The 17,180-nt window shown below is 45.8% G+C and overlaps 1 protein-coding gene across 5 annotated transcripts in view; it reads left to right on the top strand.

Moving 5' to 3' along the window:
• Positions 1-7,094: 7,094 nt before the first annotated feature.
• The window catches only part of PIK3R1 (phosphoinositide-3-kinase regulatory subunit 1), an 86,436-nt gene continuing 76,350 nt past the window's right edge, over positions 7,095-17,180 (top strand). Inside the window, exons 1-2 of one of the 5 annotated variants that reach the window (XM_027100953.1) lie at positions 7,136-7,314; positions 7,426-8,249. The gene's annotated coding sequence lies outside the window, so the exon portion shown is untranslated. Of the gene's footprint in view, positions 7,315-7,425; positions 8,250-14,761; positions 14,989-17,180 lie in introns of those variants that run through there. The other 4 variants (XM_027100956.1, XM_027100955.1, XM_027100952.1 and 1 more) reach the window with 4 other exon arrangements.

Genomic DNA, 17,180 nt, shown 5'->3' with positions numbered 1-17,180 from the left:
GAGACTCTGTTTCTTTCTCTGAAAAAGAGAGAGTTAAGCTAGATGAGGCAGGCCCTTGCCAACTCTGTGATTTAGGGTTACCCAAGGGGGGAGAGGAGGTGGTCTCAGAGGTCTGAAGTTCTCTGTTGATCAGCCTAGATCCCTTTGGGCCCTTTCGCAGTTTCTCCTGGATTGGTAGTGATGCTAGATTAGCTGATAATTGCCATAGTTAGACTGAAAGTTGCCTAGAAGTGGCTGATCACAGATTCAGGGTAAGGAGCGCATCAACCGGAAGGGAGGTGTCACTGAACAATGAGGCAGCACATGCCGCAGTCCTAGAGTCGGAAAGCCCCAGCAGAGATTTTATTCCACTGCTCTCAGTCTATGAAACCCGGGTCAAATCACATAGTCTTCCCGAGTCTGTTGCTTCATCTGTAAAATGGAAATCAGGATGCAGGCTCTGCCTATGACCCAGGGATGATGCATCAGATAAAAGAATTCATGTTCAAGTCCTCTCGAAGCATTAAAATCTGATACAAAAGCCATCATCATAAGCACGGCTCCCTTCTTACAACAGAAAACCTAAGATGTATTTTTCAGACATATTCATGGTTAAAGAAACTCATGCCCTACAAAATATCATAAGTGAGGAATAGTCATTCCTTCACAATGCATTTTGTTCATAACTGAAGAAAGGAAATCCTTGTTAACATTGTGATACAATCACCCAACAAAAGATTCTAAGAATCTTAGAAAATTGGTACTGTCAGAAGATAACCTTACCTGATCTAAAGCGTTTTCTTTGCATACACAGCTTGGCAAGCCCCAGAGAAAAGGCAGTGTGGTAGGGGCTAGTCTGGAGAGGTTGATGGTAATGGGTTTCCTTTATTCTGCGAGGCTGTCTGAATACTCGGGGCTCAGTTCTGTCAGAAACACTGACAGTTCTGGATCCCCTCCAGTGGAGGGAACAAAGGCTGGGGTTTCTTTTGAAAAATTCTTTCTGAGCAGTGAGATTGTCCAACACAGTTTCCTTGATAAAGGGCTCATTATCTATCGGTGTGACTTTGCCCTTAATTTTTATGTTGGCAGTGCCAACATGAGCATATTTAAGCCAATCCTTTTACCCAGACAGCTGTAACAGCACCCTAACAATTTGTGTCAGTGCTCAAAGCTGGGGTGTAGAATATAATCAACTACGGGCGAAATTTCCAATTAGTTGAATCACCAAGAAATATAATGTATCAGCTTGCTTTTCATCATATTTACACTTTTTGTCATTTTTTAAATGCGAGCCCATTTTAAATTTAAAAAAAAGTAGCCGAATGTTTCAGAATTGCTTCCTTAGCTTAACGGATACATGCTTATGGATCTAAGTGGGTTGATTTTGTTGGAGAAAGGTGGCTCCAGAACTCTGGGAAAAGGTGACCCTCTGAAAGAGAAATCCACATTAACAATGAACATGTGATAAACCAGTCTGAGAGGGAGAGTCTGTCGATGGTGATGGAGAAAATCTTGCATCACCCAAGTCTAAATGAGGTGATTAAATTTTAGCCTCTAAAACTGGAAGGACTGGAATATGGTGTTAGCTCAGGAAGCTGAGAGCTAACTAAGCGTATACTATAAACTTTGTAAAAGATTTTTAATCAAAATGAGGAAGCTTCACGGAACCTACACAAAGGGGAGTCAGAGAGTAAGAGTGAAATAGAACCAGGCGCAACGTTTGTGATGTGGGACTTGTAAACACTGTGCTCACTAGGGAGGGGCACATTCCAGCGGGTGCCTGGGACACTTCAGTAAGGTTTTCCAAAGCCAGGATGAAACATCCCTCAAGCCTCCCCACCACCATGTACTCTGGATGTTTCTGAGGTTAGAACTCCATGTGTCAGAACTCCATTCCTTTTTAAGGCCAAATAATATTCCATTGCATGTCGGTACCACATTTTGTTCATCCATTCATCTGTTCATGAATACTTGTGTAGTTTCCTCCTTTTGGCTATTGTGAACAATGCTGTTCTGAACATTGCATACAAGTATCTATTTGAATTCCTTCTTATTGCGGTTTTAATTTGCATTTCCCTAATAACTAAAGTTGTTGAGCTTCTTCTATACATGAGCTTATTTGCCATCCGTTTATTTTCTTGGGTAAAGTGTTCAAATCTTTTGTCTATTTTTAAAAACTGTTTTTGCTTTTTAAGAAAATATTGTGTTGTGAGGGTTCCTGACGTATTCTAAATACAAGTCCTTTGTTGGATATATATTTTGCAAATATTCTCTCTAAGATGTGGCTTTTTATTTTCATAACAGTGGCTTTTGAGGAGCAAACATTTCTGATTTTGATGAAATTCAATTTACTGGTTTTCTTCCTTTTATAGTTCATGCTTTTTGTGTCCTAATAACTAAGAAATCTTTTCTAAACCTATATTCTCTTTTAGAAGTTTTATAGTTTCAGCTTTTAAATGTAGGTCTGTGATCCATTTCCAGTCAAATTTTTTATATGGTAGGATACCAGGATCAAGGTTCATTTTTCCTTGCACATAGCTTTCCAGTTGCTCCCAGCCTGGTGATGTTTTAGCAGCACTCGTAGACTGGCAGCATTTGTGACCCTGTTGCTCCGTCCTCAAGTCTGGCTCTGACTTAGGCCCTCAGAGGTTCTATCTGAACAACACTTGCATTCTATTCCTTTAACAGTTGCACATATAAGAATTTCATGTTGAGTTTCCTTTAAACCTCCAGACCATTCTCCTTTACTGAGTGCCCACTGTGTACCAGGAAGTCTATTATTTGCCGGAGTTATACAAAAATAAAGGTGGCCCTGGCATTCAAGAAAATAACTGCACAAAATTTTGTTTGTGTGTCTCATAGTTTATCAACTGAGATTACTGTGTTGTAATTTTTTTTTTAATCCAGCTTCTTATTACAGGGGATTTTGAGAGCAGATACAGAGTAGAATTAACTGAAACTATCACTAAGTTGGTTCATTTACTTCCATTGCTTGCTGGTTGATTTATTTAGTTTTATTCCCAAAGTATAGAGGACTGAAGAGCTGAAAGAGACAAGAATGCCCAGACCACAGATTATGACCAGGGAACTCTGAGTACAGGTGATTATGATCTTACGTGTTCTCTGGGGGTACAGTCAGGAAGTTGCCTCTCCTTCTAATACCTCAACGTGGTTAACAGCAGGTACAAGCTCAGAAATAACAGAATGAGAATTCTAAAACTGTTGGCCTTCTGAATTCTCCCTCTGCTAGGAAGCACTATTCCAGCCAATAATTTTTTTCATGCTTCTCTTAATATGTGTTTAACCTGGTTAGCTCACAAAGAGGGGAACATTTTCAGCTAAGTAATACAAAGATTGATTTTTCTCCCATTTCAGTTATCAGGGCAGGAGATAGGGAAAATAAAAATACTGGACGAAATTCCAGAGTGTTTTGCCCCAGGGCTGCTAGCACTGGTATCTCACCCATTACCAGTTCTCAGCCATTGAAGGCCTGCAATGTTTGGTGTTGTAGAGAACAGAAGACTCAAAATACATGATCCTTGAGATCAACAGTTTGACCTTCCAACAAGCCCATTCTCTTCTTGGGTGTGCTTCCTTTTTTTTTGGCCCACTTAATTTTATGATGTACAGCGTCCTAAAACTATAAACTACTGGTTGTCATAACGCTTATGTGGCCTAACCCAGGTTTCAAAAACTGTTGAGTGAATTGCCATCATTTAATAATTGGGAAACTGCCCAGTAAAAATCTGGATTTCCAGCTTCTCTCTGAGAATTGGGAGGCCTGGCAAATCTGGGCTCACATTCCTGCATGGCCACAGTCAGCTAAACTCTAGTATCAGCTGCTCCCTTTAAGACCAGCCATTTGGGCTCCAGTCTCTCCCCGGCTGGCTTTCCTGATGGTACCTTTCCTACCTGGATTCTTCAAGATGGTGGTTCTTGAACCTGGCTTCAAACTGTCAGGAATCACGTGAGGAACTTTAAAAGCGACTGATGCCTGTGTTGCAACCCCCAAAGATTCTGATATAATCCATCTGTTGTGTAATCCAGGCACTGGAATTTTTACAAGCTCCCCAGGCAATTCCAAAATTGAGGACCCCTGTGTAAGAGCATCTCGAAGTTTAGCTTACATATGAATCACCTGGGGACCTTATTAAACTGCAGATTGTGATTCAGCATGCATGTCTGGGATTCTGCATATCTAGCAAGCTCCTAGATGGTGTCAGTGCTGCTGGTCTATGAGAAGTAAGGTTCGAAGGCATTTGTCTTTGTTGTTTTGTTTTGTTTTGTTTGCGGTACGCGGGCCTCTCACTGTTATGGCCTCTCCCGTTGCGGAGCACAGGCTCCGGACACGCAGTCTCAGCTGCCATGGCTCACGGGCCCAGCCGCTCCGCGCCATGTGGGATCTTCCCGGACCGGGGCACGAACCCGTGTCCCGTGCATCGGCAGGCGGACTCTCAACCACTGCGCCACCCGGAAAGCCCTTTGTTTTATTTTGATTTTGAACCCTAAACTACAGACTTGGGTTTCAAGTCTAATGGAAGCTTATTCTAGCACTCGCATTATTGAAGTAGCTGGAGTGATGGTGGCAAATGAGAATGTACTACTGGTCCTCTTTGGGAGGGTACATCTCAGCTTGCTGTGGCCACTGAAAACCTTTTGGTGTTAGGGGTCCTTAACTCCCATAGGTCTGCCTTCCAAACCACCTTTGCTGTCACCAATGATGCATGACAGCCCTCTCTCCCTCTGGCAAACTGTACCTCCTTTGACATTTTGAGCTCTTTGATGGTGGGACCGCTCTCATCCACCAGTTCCGCTGTTACTGATTGCATGGTAGTGTTTGTGCGTTTATTTGAGCATTTTATTGCCGTGGTTTCAGTTTGTGTTCCCAGATGCCTTAGGCCTGGAGCAATGGTTCTCAAACCCTAGCATGCCACTTGGAAGGTGTATTAAAACAGACCCATAGGCTCCGTCCCCAGTATGTCTGATTCACTGAGGAGAGAATTTGCATTTCCAGCAAATTCCCAAGAGGTAATGCCATGGCTGGTCCAAAGACTTAGAGGCGCCCTTGGTCTCACCACATGGCTTCTCATAACAGTTACGTTTTTGGAGTCCAGATAAGATTTGATTAAAGGAAAAGGTTATTTTTTAAAATTTTGAATACTGCTGTTTTGGTGACTTTTGCTTTAATTATTTCATAGAAATTAATAGAAAATAAAAATAAATAAAAATTTGAATATTAGTGATATGGCGGGGAGGTATCAATTTAATAAAGATGAAACAAAGACTAAACTTATTCAATTATGGAAAGAGAGCCATACTGTCCTATCATGGAACACTCTTTGGATTTATACTATGTGTTCAAATATGACAGAAGCACATTAAAGAAAAAAACAACATATACTGGAAATAAGTTGTTGAAGTCTATCTAGAAAAGGAAGCTTGATTAAGGATTTCATGCTATTTTTAGGTTTGGGGGGAATAGAACCCCATTATAGCAGTATATAAATGTCTTTCCAGGAATTCATCGTGTATAAAAGGAGACAGCTGGTGAGGTTTCTTCAGACGCAAGCCTAAAGGAAATACAGCAAACGTCACAGCAGTTACATCTCAGCTTATTGGACCGGATCAAAGTAACTCTCTCACAGGGTGAGACACCTCATTTCATTTATAAAGCTCAGGCAAACAATATATGAGGTCCTTCATTTCACAGGATGGGTGGGAACCATGTAGCTTAGTAAACTTCATATTTACTTTTAGATGAAGTGGATTCTTAAACAAGACAAGTATCTGTCTGCTTTTGTATCTCCACTTCAAGAAATATGCTGTAATAACAAAAATGCAAGGGCCTAAAGTAGAACTAACTTGTCCGTTAGAATGTGAGTCACCTTTAAGAATGATTATATTTCCTTAGGACAGTCAATAAATTTCAGGATATTCTTTACTTCCAACGCCCAGAGGAATAAAGCACCAAATTCAAAGTTTGACAAAAGTCTAAGTGCTTGGTTTAAAAAAAAAAAAAAAGTAATATTCTTGCAAGGAAATTGGGAAAAGGGCTCTAGGGCAAGTAGGCTGGGCGGGTGCAGGTCTCAAAACCGCAAAAGAGGAATCTGGGAAGAGCTTATTAAAAAGCGGACTCAACATGTTTTCACGGGCGAAAGAGGAACAGAGGGTGCTGGCATCCCATCCTACTGTCAGAGGAAGGTTCGAATCAACGTCAGATTTTTCTTGAGCAACTAAAATAATGACGACTAGCTGAAGAGTGTGCATTTGAAAATTAACAAATTTAAGGAACCGTACAAGTCACATGAGTTTCCTCCACCGACCCCATGAGCAACCAAGGGGCCACGGTCTGCCTGAGCGACCTACATTTGCTCTGTCATCTCAGGACTGCGAGGGATCAGCCAGCGTGCGCCCTCCTCATAAAACTCTGCCCTGCTGGCGGGCCGGGCCGGCTCCCGGTGGCGGCAGTGCCAGCCAGGCTCCTGGAGTTCTAGGCAGGCTGCGGGCGCTCGTCCCTCCGCTTCACCCTTTCACCCCTCCTTCACCCCCAGGCGCTACGCGGGGTGGCAAGGATTTTCCGCCCACTCCCGCGGCCGCGCTGGCGAGGCCATGAATTGCAGGGCCTCCCGGCTTTGGCGAGCCTGGAATCCGAGTCCTCCCCGTCCCGGCCACTCCGCTGGGGCGCTGGGGGCTCGAAAGAGGCTGGGGTTTGTTTCAAGACACTGCGTTTAGAGACGCAGCTTCTAAGTCTGAATTTGTCCTCGATCTTCCCCAGACCCGCCGCCTCTGGTCTCGAAGACGCCCGGCAGCCGGCTCGGCCGCAGGCAGGCAGCAGCCTGGCCGGCCCGGAGGGCGCAAAGCCAGAGCGCTCGGCCCGGCAGCCCAGGGCATCCCCGCGGCTGGGGGCGGAAGGCGAGCCCGGCAGCAGGAAAGGTTCGCAGGGCCGGAGCTCCACCCGGCTGGCCGCCGGGCTCGGGGGCCCGCAAAGTGAACGGCGGCGGCGGAGGGCGCGGGGCCAGCGGAGAGGGGCGGAGACGCGGGCGCCGGTTGGCGCGGGCTCGGGGGCGGGGCGGGAGGGGCGGGGCCGGAGGCGGGGCCGGCCGCCGGGCGCTGGAGCTGCCGGCGCACGGAAAGGAGTCGCGAGCAGCTGGAGCGGAGTTGGAGGAAGCGGCGGCCGCGGCCGGGGCGGCGGGGAGCGGGTCGGGAGACGGCGAGCTTGGGTCGGGAACGGCTGGCGGGTCGGAGCCTGGTCAGGGGCGCATCGGAGCCGTGCGCGCAAGAGGCTGCCGCTGCAGCCTGGGCCCCGCAGAGGAAGGAAGCCGGCCGGCGGGGGAGGTAGGCGGCAGCAGCGGGTCCGGGTGTGTGCTCGGGAGGGGGAGGCGGTGCGTGCGCGCGCGGCTACCGCCGCTCTCTTCCTGTCACCAGCAGCCGCTTCTCCTTCTGCAGAGCCGAGCCGGGGGAAGCGAGCCGGCCGCCGTCCTCCCTGCCGCCGGCATCTCCCGCCCGCCGTGCAACCGCGGGCCCTACTCGCGGCCAGCGTCCTGCGTGCTCCCGGCCACCTCGCGGCTCCCGTTTCCCTAGTCCTCTTCCGAGCGGGTTGTGCGTGCCGCCGGGCGCATTCGTCCCTGGAGTTGCAGGCGAAGTCGGGCTTCCGCCACCCCTCCGTCACCTCACGCTTCTGTGGGTCCCCACTGTCGCCTTGCTGCAGTTTTCCGGCGCCTTTCAGCAGAGGAGAGCGCCCTGACCGCTGCCTTTGCGTTAGCGGGAAGGAGCTATGCCTTCCCCCGCGCCCTCCGGCTGCACCCGCGTTGCTGCCCGGGGCGAGCGGGGCGGCGGGGGTCCCCGGAGCTAGCCCCCAGCCCCCGCCCTCCGAAGTTCGCCTCCCTCCTCTTCCGGGGTGGGGGAAGTGCGCCTCGGGGCGGCCGGTCGCTGGGACCCTAACTCGGCGTGTGGTGCCGACCGGGCCTGGGCAGGTTGTTGGAGGCAGACTTAATGGGGTCTTGGAACAGCCCGGAAATCCAGGTTTTTTGTAACGCGGGGCGAGGCTGGAGGGACCGGCCCAGCAATATGGAGCCGGCTAGAGAGAGCGAGAGAGCGTGCAAACCCGAGCTGAAAGATCGTGGGGAATTGTCTGGAATCCACAGTTCTCACACTCACTTCCCAAGGGCAGAAACTGCCCCGCAGATCACAAGACAAAGAGAACAGGAAAGCTCAGGCCAACCGCTCCAGTGCAGAAATGTACTTTGGTAACCAGAATTCGATCATGAAATGTAAGGGTGTGAGCGGAATGGCTGTTACATGTTGAATGCAGAATGTGTGTGGACTGGATTTGGGGAAATTCTGCTTCTCTGGGCGCAATTAAGATCAGAAAGGTCTCACTTACACCGTTAATCCCTGGTTGGAGCTGCAGCACTGTTGGTATCTGAGTATGAGTTACTCTGTTTGGGGGTTTTGTGACTTTAGAAGTGATAGGGGTTTGGGGGGCTTTTTTTTTTTTTTTTTCAGTTCTTTTCCTCTTTGTCAGTGCGAAGTACGAATGGATAAAGCAGTTCCGGGTTTTGAATGCAGCAAAAGATTGTCATTTCAGTGTGATGGGGCTGGAGTTTTAGTTGTTAGGCGGGACATTCACAAAGTAAGTGACCCAGGGGTTATGTGGAATGGTTTTTGTTTGTTTGTTTTTTAATATTTCATTATCTTGTCTTGCGTTTGGCAGCTTTAAAGATGGTTAGGTATTAGCTAGAAAAGGTCAGAGTAGGAAGACAAGTTTATTTCTGAGACAGGCTATCAGTAAATGGGGCAGATCATCAGGAATTTGGTGACTTCTGCACAGAAGGCCACAAACATCTTTTATCGTTGGAAGAGGAAAAAAAGCACCCTCGTAGCCATAATTTTTTGATAGATTACACTGTCTTGAAATAAACAGCTTTTAAAAAGCATAGATGATAGTCTTCTTAGAAACAAAAGTTCTTAAACTTTGGGAATGTTTTGGTCGTGACAGAGAAAATACCCTGAGTGATTTTGGGGGGGGATCCCTCTTCAGTTTGGGAAGGTGTGTTTGGTTCAGAATCAGGCTTAAACTGGAAAGGCTGGTGGAGGAGGCTCCCTGCCTTGCAGAAGTGTTGGGTTATGTCACTGCTGGCCTCTTCAGCTTTTATATGACAATTGCAACTAGAGAGTTGTACTTTTTCCATAGAAGTGTATAGATTGTTGTGGTTGGAAGAAAGTTTTATATATCTGATACTGGCTTTCAAAGTGTGATGTGCATTTGCTTTATAACTTTCATCTTGATTTGGGACCTGTTCTTGTCAGTTGCATAGCAGATAATTTGCATTGTACACACTACTATCTGCTGTTTTATCTGTTTTTGTAAAATGACGGTATCACTGTGTCTTTTCACCTCTGTGATGCTGATAGCCAATGTGAAAAAGCATTTCACTTCCCATTGATTAATTATATTGTCTTTCCATAGCTGTTTCTTTAAATTTCACTTTATTAAGAACAGTAAATCCCCACAACATTAAGTTGGTTTTGGGAAACAGAAGTGGTACGATAAGTCATAGGTGATACGTATTTTGGTTACTGACAGTGATGATGGTAGTACGCATTTATTTGCTGGAAATGTTAAGTGCGTCTAAGCTGGTTTTTGAAGGGTTTTGGTATCTTCAGTGCAAGCCTGCTCCACTTACTCAAATTTTGTGTTATGAAGAGTGTTGCCCATATATTTAATTAAAATTTTCCATGAATGCCCCGTAATTCTTAGGCTAATATGTTCGTCAGAATCTCCTTTTTTTCCTTAGGTAGTTTAAGGGAGTATTCTAAAAAGGCATCCACCCTGAAAGGTTGTCCACACACTCATTAAAACAGAAACAATTCTAGTTCAGCTCTCATTGTGTTTGCATTTTGTCATATGCAAAATGAGTTTTAGTGAATAAAGAGATGCTCAGTGAGCACATTGAAAATAAAATGATTTCATGGTCAGTTAGAATATAGAAAGCTGAGATCATGTTAGCATTTGGTGTTTTGCTTTTAATTCTCCCACAACTGGGGTATACACAATGCAGAAGAAAAAGGGAAGTGCCTTTTTCAGTATATTATACATTTAGGTGGGCTCCCTACAGCTCTTCTGTCTTTTGGAGGATACAGGGATTGCCAGTGAAGGCAAGAGAATGGAGCATCTTACTGAAGCCCTCAGAAAACAAGAAGTTACTTATCAATGGAAGGAAGAGATTATCACTTCGTTTTTACCTTAGAAGGCATAATATCAATTATATAACAGCTTTTAATAAAAAAACTTATGTTGTAATTGATTTTAAAAATATTCATCCTATTTATTGTTTTTTTCCCCCGTCTCCTCCACCTACACCCTAATGTGATTACCTGCCATGGTTCTGCCAACCCTCTTATTGGAATTACTTGCTTAAGAGAGTGGCAATTAAAGGCCATTTCACGTACGTTATGCCAAAGCAGCTGAAAATAGACTATGTAATTACTCCTAAACTTGTCTGTTTGGGTGATATTAGGGGTTTTGTCTGTTTTATTTATTTGAAAGGATAGAATGAGTGTAGTGTACCTTTTGCTTTAAAAAAAAAATCTACTATAAAAACATCTTTGGAGATTGTATCCTCCCAACATTGTTTTCCTTAAAGTGAATCCAATAGGTACCCCCAGGCACCTGTAATCAAAATAGTTTTCATGTTAACGATCACCCAGAGAGTACTGCGAGTACTGCGATCACAGGAGTCTAGCAAAAGTGAGGAGACTCCAGCAGTGGGTGGAGAGAGTGAAGAAAGCAAGGTGCCTGGGCCGGGCTGGAGTGCTTTGCCCCTCTCCTTTTTGGCTGGACCCCCAGTGGTCTAGCCCCGGCGCTCAGCCCCAGGATCTAGGGCTGTAACAGGAGGACGCTGCTGCCTTCAGTCCCTGGAGAACCGCATGAGTGCTGTCACCTTTCCTCTTTGAGGGCAGCTAGGGAGCAGCCACCAAACCCTGCTGGAGAGGAGTGTTGTCCCCTAACTCCACCCCCTGCCTCATACCACCCTCTCACACAGCCCTGGCTCCTCCCAGGTCTCCTCTGCCCTGACCTCTATAGAGCCACCCTCTGCCTCAGGACTAGATGGGCAAAGTCCACAAGCAGCCCTTATCTGTCTATCTATTTACTCTGAAAAGAAGTTAAAGAAACAGTGGAGAGGTTGATTTTGGCTAGCTTGAGGATTCTTTCAGTAGACTCTGCAGCATTTAGAGGCAGGGCCAAAGAAAATTCTTGGCAAATGTTCCGGTTTTAAAATGAATTGTATAAGTGGTAGGAAGTGGCAATCAATATTAATAGTAATGACAGTAGTAACAATACTACTACTAGAGCTGTGGTTTACTAGCCATGTGACTTAAAGCAAATTATTTTACTTCTCTGTGCTTATTTTCCCATCTGTAAAATGGAGATGGTAATCATACCCACGATGGTTGTAATTAAATGAGTTGACATATGCAAAACCGGAAGAAGCGTGCCTGGCCCCTAAGAAGCACTGTGTTGGTGTTAAGCAAGCTCTAATTATCAAGCATGGAGTGCAGTCTTTGTATAAATAATTTCCTTTACTCTTCATAATAAATAGGGGCACGGAGAGGTTTAAGTAACTTGCCCAAGTTTAAAAATTTAGGCACCAATGGGGACAAGCATCTTTGAGGGTGAAACCCAGTGCTTATACTCACCTTCTTGCTCAGGATTTTACATAGTAGCATTGTATTTTCACAAGAGGGGGGACCCTAGATTGTCTGCTGTAGTCCTCCCATTCCATGGCCATCTCCTCAGGGCTTCTTCCCCGGGATGACGCAGAGAGCTAGAATGGTCCATCCCATGGCCTTTTCTGGGTGATGGGATATGTTTCTCAGGCTCTGGAAGCCACAGCCTCCCTGTGGTGACCACTGAGCCTGAGAACTGCCTCCAGCTGGACCTGTGTCTCTGTCGCTCGGCAGTGCTCCGCTATCCCATCACTTTGCTTTCTGCAGAGCCCTGTGTCCTTGTTGTTTGACCGGGGCTTGTCCTGTCCCCCCACCCCCATCCCCCCAACCCCCAGAGGGCTGGCGGGCAGGAGTTGTGCCCTAGGTGCCTTGCTTCCCCCCACAGTGCAGACCCAGCCCTGAGCGCGGCAGCCTGGGACACATTCTGGTTGGTTTGAAAAATGAATGGAGATACTTGAGGACTGTGGCTTGGGGCTTCCTCCGAGCCCATCATTTTATTTTGTTTTAATTGAGGTAAAATTTACATCCCATAAAATTTTGCCCTGAGCCCATCATTTTAGCTTGAAATGCATTTTGTTAATAGGAAATTTTAACTGTTCAGTTTGATTTTCATGATTTCCAGGACACTATTTGAAAGGTAAAAAGAGTTTTAAATAATGAATTGTGCCTTTTGTTTTTTAAAAAGGCTGTGTGGATTTAGTTAGGGAGCTTGCCCTACTCAGAGCTACCACACTGAAGATGGAGAGGTGAATGATAGGTCTGGGGGCCCAGGAACCTCTCTGTAGTTTTGCAGCTGGATTGAAAGTCCATTCTGTGCTGGGACCCAGGGCCGAAGTGCTGATTTCAGGGCAGGATAGAATCACATGATCAGGCTATATTCTTGATTTATTTAAAGTGATTTGAAAATATCCTTTATTCCTGCCTCCCCACCAAGTTTGCTAAATCCCCGTCCTTTGTGAAAGGGGAATGAGTAAGTCAACAAAGTCAGAGGACTTTTCAAAGAATTTTGTTTGGTTCTTTGCCCAAATGCCTGCGGGTTAGAGGGTTTAAATTGAAAATTTACTTTCAAGCAGTTGTACATTAAAAAGTCATGGATTGCTCCTTGTCGGGCATCAGAAACAACTTTATTCTGAGGAACAGAATGGGAATTGGTTGGTGTTTTAGCAGAGAGAGAAAAATCTGTCTTCCGAGTAATGGTATTGCAGGCAGTCTGTAAAAGGCTTGAAAAACAGGAGCAACATTTTTCCTGTGAAGGACCTTTTGAACTGCTGCATATGATGTTCTGTATGAGTAAGTTAATTTGTTATTTGTTCCTAGGACTCCTTTATACCTTTTGTTACAGTAACTTAGGTTATGCATTGTCTTGGAGCATGTGTCATAAAACTGCCTTGGTTATTTGAAAACATTAGATTATTCACATATAAAAATCTTAACTGGGGAAATAATTCTGTTGAAGCTGGCTGGAAACATTTCAATGAACAGGTGTATGTAGCCAAAGAGGTTGGAGGGGTAAGCTTGTGGATCTGGGCACCATATAGTTTCAGCTCCACACTGATCCCAGGAGAGTGATCTAGGCACTACCAGTGCCCCAGTCTGCTGAGTCTTCTGCTCTGTGGGTGAGAGAGAAATTTGAGGGTGAGAGAAAAGAGAACTTGCCAGTCCTCTAAATGTGATAGCCCTGGTGACTGTGGACGATGCGTCACATACCCCCCAAGGAGGAGCTGAGCTGTTAGAAGTTGTGCAGTGAGGGGCCTGGGGTAGCAGCAGGGGGCATAGATGCCAAGAAGCATGTAGGTGACAGAAGCTGAAGCTTGTAGAGCAGAAATGGGCAGGATTCCAGAAGAGGGCAGCCTTCCAGAAGTGATGTGCCCAGTATTCTTTGATTCACTAGTTCATGGACTTCTTTGGCAAGGATGCATCTTAATGAAGTCTCTTTGGAAGAACATCTGTGTGGTCCAAGTTGCTGAGTCTCAGACTGAGGGCACTCCTGCTGAGTTATAATGCTGCTTTTTGTGCAGGTGTTTTTGTGAAAGAGTCACAAACACTATCGGTAAGGCCACCGTCACAGAGAGCAACAAGCAGACCTTCAAGATAAATCTGAGAGGTCAGAGTGTGCAAGCGAGGAATCCGCACCATTGACCCCATGTATGTATCTGGGCCGTCCTGGGGCATCCGAGCAAGCTAGCTGAGTTTGGGCAGTAGGTTTTTGTTTGGTTGGTTTTTTTTGCGGTACGCGGGCCTCTCACTGCTGTGGCCTCTCCCATTGCGGAGCACAGGCTCCGGACGCGCAGGCTCAGCGGCCATGGCTCACGGGCCCAGCTGCTCCGCGGCACGTGGGATCTTCCCGGACCGGGGCACGAACCCGTGTCCCCTGCATCGGCAGGCAGACTCCCAACCACTACGCCACCAGGGAAGCCCTGGGCAGTAGGTTTTAAGGTGTTAAAAGTGGTGGCTCTGGAGCCAGCCTGCCTGGATTTGAACTCTAGTTACACCTCGCCCTCGGTGAGTGTTATCATGGCCAAGGTATCACAGCCAAGACACTAAACTCTCCGCACCTCGTTTTCCTCCTATGTAAAGTGAGAATGTTGATAGTACCCATCTCATGGTTACCTTGAGTATTGAACATGTCAATACACCTATAGCTCCCACTGAATATTCGATGGTGATGATTGAATGGGTTAATACACCTATAGCTTCCAGTATTTAGTGACGACGACAGTGGCAGCCATTAAAATGGGCATGGCCGTCAGGAGAAAGTGTACACTGTGTAGCAGGGGAGGGCCGCCCCCCTCTAGCCAAGGCCTCTCTGCACCTCCCCATGGGATGCGCTCCACTCACCACCCCATGGCTAGTCAGTGCTCCCTCTTTTTTTTTTTTTTTGTGGTACACGGGCCTCTCACTGCTGTGGCCTCTCCCGTTGCGGAGCACAGCCTCCGGACGCGCAGGCTCAGCGGCCATGGCTCACGGGCCCAGCCGCTCCACGGCATGTGGGATCCTCCCGGACCGGGGCACGAACCCGTGTCCCCTGCATCGGCAGGTGGACTCTCAACCACTGCGCCACCAGGGAAGCCCAGCGCTCCCTCTTAATTGGCACTGCATCATGGATGACCTTGGACTGTTTGGATTGGTCTTCCTGGCCTTGACGGTGGAGTCCCTGAAGATGAGTGGTGTGTGCTGCCTATGGTCCAAGAGTCATAGAAGATCTGGGCTTCTCTTGGTCAGTTGAGGGCCCAGAGTTCTGCATAGGATTCTTCTGCATAGGATTCTTCTGCACAGAAAGTAAGGTGGTTCTTACAAACGGTGGGGGAGGGGGACTTTGTAGAGACAGGTAGATCTCTGGCATCTATGGCGGGAATTGTTACTCTAAAGTCTGGTCTTACTGAAGTCTTTGGGTTCCTCAGGGTTCTTTATCTCCTTGCAGGGATTTAGCCTCAGGCCAGTGTAAACACAGTTTTTAGGTTTGTAAAACCTTGAGCAGACCTGGATCTTTTCTTACTGCAGTGTCCCCTGGTGAGGGACATGCATAGCTACATAGGTGCGCCGTGAGCAGGGCTTGGCGATTGCTGAGAGCCGTGTAGCGGGGAGAGGAGGAATTGAGGTGGACAGAGTAGGAGGGAGAGGGGAATTATTATACTCCCCATTCTGTTAAGAATCTCACCAAACTGGCCTCCTGGGCTGTTGAAATAGAGGAAGACATAGGCAGCAGCTGGCGGAAAGATCTACCCAGCCTACTAGTTGAGGATTTTTTTTTTTTTCAAAAAAACATACATTGCCAGGAAAAGCTAACAAAAATTTCAAGGCACATTTGGAGGAATTAAATTATTCTCAGGCATATTGCCTGGTTTCCAGGCATTTAGGGATATGTAAATTTTCATGTTCTGTGTCTCATTTGTAAGAGTACATTAGTACTAAAAATGGGATTTGCTAGTTCTACATTTTCTTGTGAATTTATGCAGCGAATATTTAATTTGATTCTGGATCTAGCAAAAGGAGAGGCTGTCTTCAAACATAACATAGTTTATTTTTCTCATATGCTCTGCTGGCTGCTTTAATTTTTTTTCTCTGCCAACTGAAATACAAAGTAGAATACTACTGCAAATTAATATTCTTGCTACACAAAGATCTCCAGTGTTTGTTTTTCCTTCTTTTAATATGTAACTCTCCTAAGAGCGTTATTGTATTACAGCTAAGAGGCTTTAGCCATGTAAAGTTGAATACTTTACACTTCTGAATGCCAGCATAACAATTAATCTGTGATTAGATTTGCTTCTTAAGATGCCTACACCGCAGAGTGCCTATAATAATAAACTTCTAAAGGGCTCCATTCTTGAAAACTTATAAAAGCTCTCTTTGACACAGCGCACCGAAATTGTGAGGCTATTGTTTTTATTGCTTTATTGTTCAGCCAGCTTAACTGAAACCTTGAGTTTGCTTTTCCTCTTTCTAACAAAGATAACGTGGAGAAATGAACGGAGCACATAGTGTGTCCGTGTGCACATTGTTCTCTACTGTTCTAGCAGCTATCCAAGCTGCCTTACTGCCTCTCTAACTTAAAGAGCCTCTGAGTCTCTAAGCCCTCTGCCTCTACTAGTTTAAAAAAAAAAAAGAAAGAAAAAACTTGCATTTCCGTTTCCCCCTCCACTGAGCTTATCTTCATAGTGTGATCTGCAGCCATCTCTACTTTCTTTTTATTCCTTAACTCCTTAAACTCTGGTTACTCTTCTCAATACTGCTAGACTAGAGTGGGCTTTCTCAAGTCCGTGATGATTCCACTATGGACAAAAGCCCCAGATGACCTAGCCCTGCCTGTTTCCCACTTCCAGAGGCCCCTGCAGGATTTAGTCTTAGAGATCACCTTTTCCTACCTGAACCCTCTTACCCCTTGTTTCCAGGACATTGCATTGTCTTCAGACCTTGACTTTCCCTCCTCAATGGCATTCATTGAACCTTGATGTTGGGTCCTTGGATCTTTTTTTTTTTTTTTTGACTTTTAATATTTTCCCTCTGAGTTCCTTCATTCCATTGAGCTTGGCCTTGCCTTATATGCGGCTGATTACCAAACCTCAGGTGTGTTTCCTCTCCTGAATCACAGACCAGGTTTTCCACGATCCACGCTTGCATTTGGGTGCCCAGCATCGCCGTTAGCCCATTAGGCCTCCTGGCTTCCCTTTGCCTGATATTGGTAGCTCCATTCTTCTTGTGAACTCAGGATCAGGCACCTTTTGCTTCTTTCTTTTTCTTCTTCTTTTTTAAAAAAATATATATCATTTTCATTGCTTTTTAAGAAAGGAATCAACGTAAAATTAAAACAGTAATCAATGTTGGGATAAAAGAGAAAGTGCGAGAGAGAGAAGTTTTTCCTTTTTATTTTGTTTTTCCTTTTTATTTTGTGCTTGTATTTTCTGTACAATTTATACTTTCTATTTTACTTTTTTGCTAGGAAGGTACCAACAAAATGACCTATGCTCTGC

Source organism: Aethalodelphis obliquidens, unplaced genomic scaffold (genome assembly GCF_003676395.1).
Source record: "Aethalodelphis obliquidens isolate GAN/ISIS:26980383/991018 unplaced genomic scaffold, ASM367639v1 scaffold4, whole genome shotgun sequence".
Classification (NCBI taxonomy): domain Eukaryota; kingdom Metazoa; phylum Chordata; class Mammalia; order Artiodactyla; family Delphinidae; genus Aethalodelphis; species Aethalodelphis obliquidens.
Note: the sequence above shows the minus strand (reverse complement) of the source record. Positions and strands in the feature narration are given on the sequence as shown.